Below are 7,287 nucleotides of genomic sequence, written 5' to 3'. Positions count from 1 at the left end.
GAGGGGGGACCAGGATGGGGAACACGTGTAAATCCATGGCTGATTCATGTCAATGTATGGCAAAAACCACTACAATATTGTAAAGTAATTAGCCACCAACTAATAAAAATAAATGAAAAAAAAAGAATAGATGGGGTATTCATGACAGTATTAATCAATAATATTCATGGAGATTTTTCTAAGTGTTTGGCAATATTCATTCTAAGGCAGTGTTGATCAAGCCCTGGTTCACAGAAGGGAGACCAAGACACTCACCAGTAGAGATCCTGAAATTGGTTCTGGGCTGAAGTTGGGGTAACTAAGCATTTTTAAATGAGCACACATAAGTAATGGATGAAATGGAAGTGAGAATCATTGGTCAAATCTATATAAATGATTTTTAAAAGCTTTCTTGAATGGTCCTGTTCTGTAGGCTCAATTACTCTCATAATTTCATAGATAAGGAAACTGTCAGATGTGTTGGGATTATTCTATTTAAATCTTTTTAATGCATTCACTTGTCATTGCAATATTATTTGAAATAGTGAAAATATGAATACGTGTCTGTTGACAGATGAACAGGTAAAGAAAATGTGGTGTGTATATAAACAATGGGATAATACTCAGCCATGAGGGGAGATATAGTTAGGGAGGAAATCAACATGTACACTCTGCTATATGCTTTTTTTGTTCTTTGTTACATTTATATTTTTAACTGATTTATTTATTTTACTGGAAGATAATTAAAATATTGTGACGGTTTTTGCCATGCATCAACATGATTTGGCCAGAGGTACACATGTACAACCAACAAGGGCTTACTGTATAGCACAGCAAACTCTGATCAATGTTACATGGCAGCGTGGAGGGAAGGGGATTTTGAGGCAGAATGGATACATTTATATGTATGGCTGAGTTCCTTTGCTGTTTGCCTGAAACTATCACAACATTGTTAACAGGCTATACTCCAATATAAAATATGAAGTTTAAAAAAAAGAGCTGTAGTTGTGAGAACTGGTAGTGGAGAAGGTGGAGAAATGTTGGTCAAAGGACATAAACTTTTGTTATAAAATGAATACATTCTGGGGCTCTAAAATGCAGTCTGATGACTATAGCTAATAATTTTGTATTGCGTTCTTGAAATCTGCTGAGAGGTCTGTTTAACTTACCACATAGGTGTGTGAGCACAAATAGAAGCTATGTAAGGTGACATAGACATTAATTAATTAATTTGATTGTGGTATTTATTCACGATTTGTATTCTATTACATCATCATTTTAATGATGATTTTCATTTTTCAAAACATCTTTTCAAAACCTTCATGTGGCACAACACAAACATATGCAATTTTGTCAATCACTTCAATAAACTGAAAACAAAAAAGCAAAACAATAAGGTAGTATTATTTTACCAACACAGAATAGAGTCCAAAAAATCTAAAGTGGTATCACACATTAGACATCTAACTGAGATGGTATGGAAACAAATAACACTGTACAAGATAAAAATAAAATTTCAAGAGCATTTCTAAAATTTCATTATTACTTAGTCATTGACAATGCTCTGTACACAAATGCTGTAATTGTAGTCACTGATGCTCTATGATCATGTGCACATAATTAAACCATGCAGATCAAAGTTTTCAGTCCACCAAAGTCAAATGCAGTATATACTAAGTGATTTTTATAACAGAACCCTGATAATTGAGTAATCACTTATTTCATGAAGGAGGGAAGACAGAGAAACCAATAAAACTCTGGATATCACCTAAAAATGTTTTCTGTGAAAATTCATTTTTAATTTAGAATCCAGATGACCAAGTCCTCATATCATAGAGATTTAAAAAATATTCCAAATAAAAGAAATATCTAGAATAGAATTTAAATAAAATAAGATTTATACAAATATTTCATTTCTTTGAAGTACAATTTTTCTTAAGTGGAAGGGAATTTCTCTTTCTGTATTATTTCTTTTTTTTTTCCCATTTATTTTTATTAGTTGGAGGCTAATTACTTTACAATATTGTAGTGTTTTTTGCCATACATTGACATGAATCAGCCATGGATTTACATATATTCCCCATCCTGATCCCCGCCCCCTCCTTCCCCATCCCATCTCTCTGGGTCATCCCAGTGCACCAGCCCCGAGCACATGTCTCATGCATCCAACCTGGACTGGTGATCTGTTTCACACTTGATAATATACATGTTTCGATGCTGTTCTCTTAGATCATCCCACCCTCGCCTTCTACCATATAGTCCTAAAGTCTGTTCTATACATCTGTGTCTCGTTTTCTATCTTGCATATAAGGTTATTGTTACCATCTTTCTAAATTCCATGTATATGCATTAGTATACTGTAGTGGTGTTTATCTTTCTGGCTTACTTCACTCTGTATAATGGGCTCCAGTTTCATCCATCTCATGAGATCTGATTCAAATGTATTCTTTTTAATGGCTGAGCAATATTTCATAGTGTATATGTACCACAACTTCCTTATCCATTCGTCTGCTGATGGCATTCTAGGTTGCTTCCATGTCCTGGCTATTATAAACAGTACTGTGATGAGCACTGGGGTACACGTGTCTCTTGAGAACAGATCTGGTTATTTCTAAAGAAGTAGTCTGTATTTAATTGAGATCATGGATGTATTACCTCTAATGTTCTTGTTCCCTTTCACTTTTCTGTGAAGTTTTATAATCTAAGAGTTTATAGACAAACATGTATAACACAGAAATCAAGGAGGAAAAATTCTAAGCAAATATAATTTGTCACAGTGAGAAATATTGTTCAAGGAACAGGGATACATAATTTTATAAATAAGTTAGTTGAATCCAAAATATGGACACAGTGCTGCATGACCATTTGTCTATTTCCTATTTTTTCAGTCCTCTTTTCTTTTCCCAAAGATATCCAACCTACATAGAATCAGAAATCTAACAAGTGTCTCAGAATTTTTCCTCCTGGGACTCTCAGATGATCCAGAACAGCAGGCTTTGCTCTGCGTCCTGTTCCTGTCTATGTACCTGGTCACCATGCTGGGGAACCTGTTCATCATCCTGGCTGTCGCCTCTGATCCCCACCTCCACACTCCCATGTACTTCTTCCTCTCTAACCTGTCCTTGGCTGACATCAGTTTCATCTCCACCACCATCCCTAAGATGATTGTAAACATCCAAAGCCACAGCAGAGTCATCTCCTACACGGGCTGCCTGACACAGATGTCTACTTTGATCCTTTTTGGGTATATGGATTGTACTCTTCTTACTGTGATGGCCTATGACAGGTTTGTGGCCATCTGTCACCCACTGCATTACATGGTTATCATGAACCCACGCACCTGTTCCTGCTTAGTTTTGGTGTCTTTTATGGTTAGCCTTTTGGACTCCCAGGTGCACAATGTGATTGTGCTACAACTTCCCTGCTTCGAGAATGTAGAAATTTCTAGTTTCTTCTGTGACCCTTCTCAACTCCTCAACCTTGCCTGTTCCGACATACTCACAAATAGTATAGTCAGGTATATTATTGGTGCCACGTCTGGTTTTCTCCCTACCACAGGAATCTTTTTTTCTTACTATAAGATTCTTGTCTCCATTCTGAGAGCCCCCTCATCAGGTGGGAGGTATAAAGCCTTCTCCACCTGTGGTTCTCACCTGTCAGTTGTTTGCTTATTTTATGGAACAGTCCTAGGTGAGTATCTCAGCTCAGCTGTTTCACAATCTCCCAGAAAGAATGTAGCAGTCTCGGTGATGTACTCTGTTGTCACTCCCATGCTGAACCCCTTCATCTACAGCCTGAGGAACAAAGACATCAAAAGGGCCTTGTGGAGGCTCTTTAACAGAACAATCTCTTCTTAGGACCTGGCCACCCATTTGAGTGTAGTCTTGAAAATGTAGCAAAACTAAACTTGGAGATATAAAAATTCTACCTCTCTCATATTTTTTGTAAGTCTTATGATCCCCTTGCCTTTCTTTGTTTTACACCTGAATATTGCTTCTCTTCCATGGTTTAACATGACAGTAGGGACACTGAGAACCTTTTGTGTATCATAATCACTCCTTGACTGTATCTCATTATATATTTGGAGATTCAGTAATTTTCTTTGGTGGTGCAAGCATCCTTGAAAGATGAATCACTCCCTTTTTTTGGCCACTTTATTTTTTATTTTTATTTTTTGGCATATGGTGCTTTATCATTTCAAGAAAGATAAAATCTCAACTGAAAGATGGAAAAGGATTTGTGTAGAAGGTGCTATGATGAATATGTCCAAAGTGGTTTATGAAGTTCTGTACTGGAGATTTCTCACTGGATGATGCTCCATGGTTAGGTAGACGAGTTGAAGTTGATAGCGATCAAATCAAGATATTAGGTGAGAATATAATTTGCACAAGCTTGATTATGTTTATTGCTTTGATATCTGGATTTCACTTAAGCGAAAAAACCTTCTTGGCCATATTTCTGCTTGTGATTCTCTACTTAAATGTAGTGAAAATGTTCTGTTTTTAAAACAAATTGTGACAGGCAATGAACAGTGGATACTGTAATCATGTGGAATGGAAGAGATCATGGTGCAAGTGAAATGAATCACCACCAGCCACACCAAAGGGTGGTGTTCACCCAAAGAAGGTGATGTTGTGTATGGTGGAATTGGAAAGGAGTCCTCTGTTATTAATATGAGCTCCTCCTAGAAAACCAAGTAATTAATTCCAACAAGTAATGCTCCCAGTTAGACCAACTGAAAGCAGTACTCCATGAAAAGCCTCCAGAATTAGTCAACAGAAAATGCATAATCATTCAACTATGAATTATGAAGTTGCCTGGAATATGGCAGAAATTAGTAGAACAAAACAGTGAATATGTTGTTCAATAAAATTCTTTGATGAAACTGAAAATTGTCTTTTATTTTTACTTAAAACCAGGACAACACAAGACCACGTGATTCTTTCTTTCTTATTTTATTTTGGATTTTGTTTCTTTTTTAAAACATTTTAAAAAATTAATTAATTATTTTATTGAAGGGTAATTGCTTTACAGAATTTTATTGTTTTCTGTCAAACCTCAACATGAATCAGACATAGGTATACACATATCCCTCCCTTTTGAACCTCCCTCCTATCTCGCTCCCCATCCCACACCCCTAGGTTGATACAGAGCCCCTATTTGAGTTTCCTGAGTCATACAGCAAATTCCCATTGGCTATCTATTTTACATATGGTAATGAAAGTTTCCATGTTACTCTTTCCATACATCTCACCCTCTCCTCCACTCTCCCCATTTCCATAAGTCTATTCTCTATGTCTGTTTCTCCATTGGTGTCCTGCAAATAAACTCTTCAGAACCATTTTTCTAGATTCCATATATATGTGTTAGAATACAATATTTATCTTTCTATTTCTGATTTACTTCACTCTGTATAATAGGTTCTAGGTTCATCCACGTCATTAGAACTGACTCAAATGCATCCCTTTTCATGGCTGAGTAATATTCCATTGTGTATATGTACCACACTTCTTTATCCATTCGTTTGTCGATGGACATCTAGGTTACTTTCATGTTCTAGCTATTGTAAATAGTTCTGCAATGAACAGTGGGATACATGTGTCTTTCTCCATTTTGGTTTCCTCAGGGTATATGCCTAGGAGTGGGACTGCTGGGTCATATGGTGGTTTTATTCCTAGTTTTTTAAGGAATGTCCATACTGTCTTCCATAGTGGCTGTATCAATTTACATTCCCACCAGCAGTGCAATAGTGTTTGTTCCCTTTTCTCCACACCCTCTCCAGCATTTATTGTTTATAGACTTCTTGATGATGGCCATTCTGACAGGTGTGAGGTGATATTTCATTGTAGTTTTGATTTTCATTTCTGTAATAATGAGCAACATTGAGCATTTTTCATGTGTTTGTTTTATGTGTTTAGCCATCTTGTATCTTCTTTGGAGAAATGTTTGTTTAGGTTTTTTCCACTTTTTGATTGGGTTGTTTGTTTTTCTGGTACTGAGTTGTATGAGCTACTTGTAAATTTTGGAAATTAATCCATTGTCAGTTGTTTCATTTGCTATTATTTTCTCCCATTCTGAGGGTTGTCTTTTCACCTTGCTTATAGTTTCCTTTGCTGTACAAAAGCTTTGAAGTTTAATCAGGTCGCACTTGTTTGCTTTTGTTTTTATTTCCTTTACTGTAGGAGGCAGGTCATAGAGTATCCTGCTTTGATTTATGTCATCGAGTGTCCTGCCTATGTTTTCCTCTAAGAGTTTTATAGTTTCTGGTCTTACATTTAGGTCTTTAATTAATTTAGAGTTTATCTTCGTATATGGTGTTAGGAAGTGTTCCAATTTCATTCTTTTATATGTAGCTGTCCAGTTTTCCCAGCACCATTTATTGAAGAGGCTGTCTTTGCCCCATCGTATATTCTTGCCTCCTTTACAAAACTAAGGTAGTCATAGGTGCATAGGTTAATTTCTGGGATGTCTGTTTTGTTCCTTTGTTCTATATTTCTGTTTTTGTGCCAGTACCAGACTGTCTTAATGACTGTAGCTTTGTAGTATAATCTGAAGTCAGGAAGGTTGATTCCTCCAGCTCCATTCTTCTTTCTCAAGACTGCTTTGGCTATTCAGGGTCTTTTGTGTTTCCATATACATTGTGAAAAGTTTTTATCTAGTTCTGTGAAAAATGTCATTTGTAGTTTGATAGGGATCACATTGAATCTATAGATTGCATTTGGTAGTATAGTATTTTCACAATATTGATTCTTCTGACCCAGGGACATAGATTCTCTCTCCATTTGTTTATGTTGTCTTTGATTTCTTTCATCAGTGTCTTATAATTTTCTCTGTACAGTTTTTTGTCTTCTTAGATAAGTTTATTCCTAGATATTTAGTTCTTTTTGCTGCAATGGTGAAGGGGATTGATTCCTTAATTTCTCTTTCTGGTTTTTCACTGTTTGTATATAGAAATGTGAGTAGTTTCTGTGTATTGATTTTGTATCCTGCAACTTTGCTAAATTCACTGATTAGCTCTAGTAATTTTCTGATGGTATCTTTAGAGTTTTCTATGTACAGTATCATGTCATCTGCAGGCAATGAGAACTTTACTTCTTTTCCAATCTGGATTCCTTTTCTTTCTTTTTCTTCTCTGAATGATGTACTAGATTTCCAAAATTAGGTTGAATAATAGTGGTGAAGTGGACACCATTGTCTTGTTCCTGATCTTAAGGGGAATGCTTTAAGTTTTTCACCCTTGAGAATAATGTTTTCTGTAGGTTTATCATATATGGCCTTTATTATATTGAGGTAGGTTCTATGCCCATT

At 35.9% G+C, this 7,287-nt stretch overlaps 1 pseudogene; it reads left to right on the top strand.

The window, feature by feature from the left end:
• The first annotated feature begins 2,179 nt into the window (after positions 1 to 2,179).
• Positions 2,180 to 3,875, top strand: LOC136156273 (olfactory receptor 7E178-like; annotated as a pseudogene).
• Positions 3,876 to 7,287: the final 3,412 nt, after the last annotated feature.

The sequence above is a fragment of the Muntiacus reevesi genome, chromosome 1 (genome assembly GCF_963930625.1).
Source record: "Muntiacus reevesi chromosome 1, mMunRee1.1, whole genome shotgun sequence".
Lineage (NCBI taxonomy): Eukaryota > Metazoa > Chordata > Mammalia > Artiodactyla > Cervidae > Muntiacus > Muntiacus reevesi.
The sequence above is the reverse complement of the archived record's forward strand: the minus strand, read 5'-3'. Positions and strand labels throughout refer to the sequence as shown.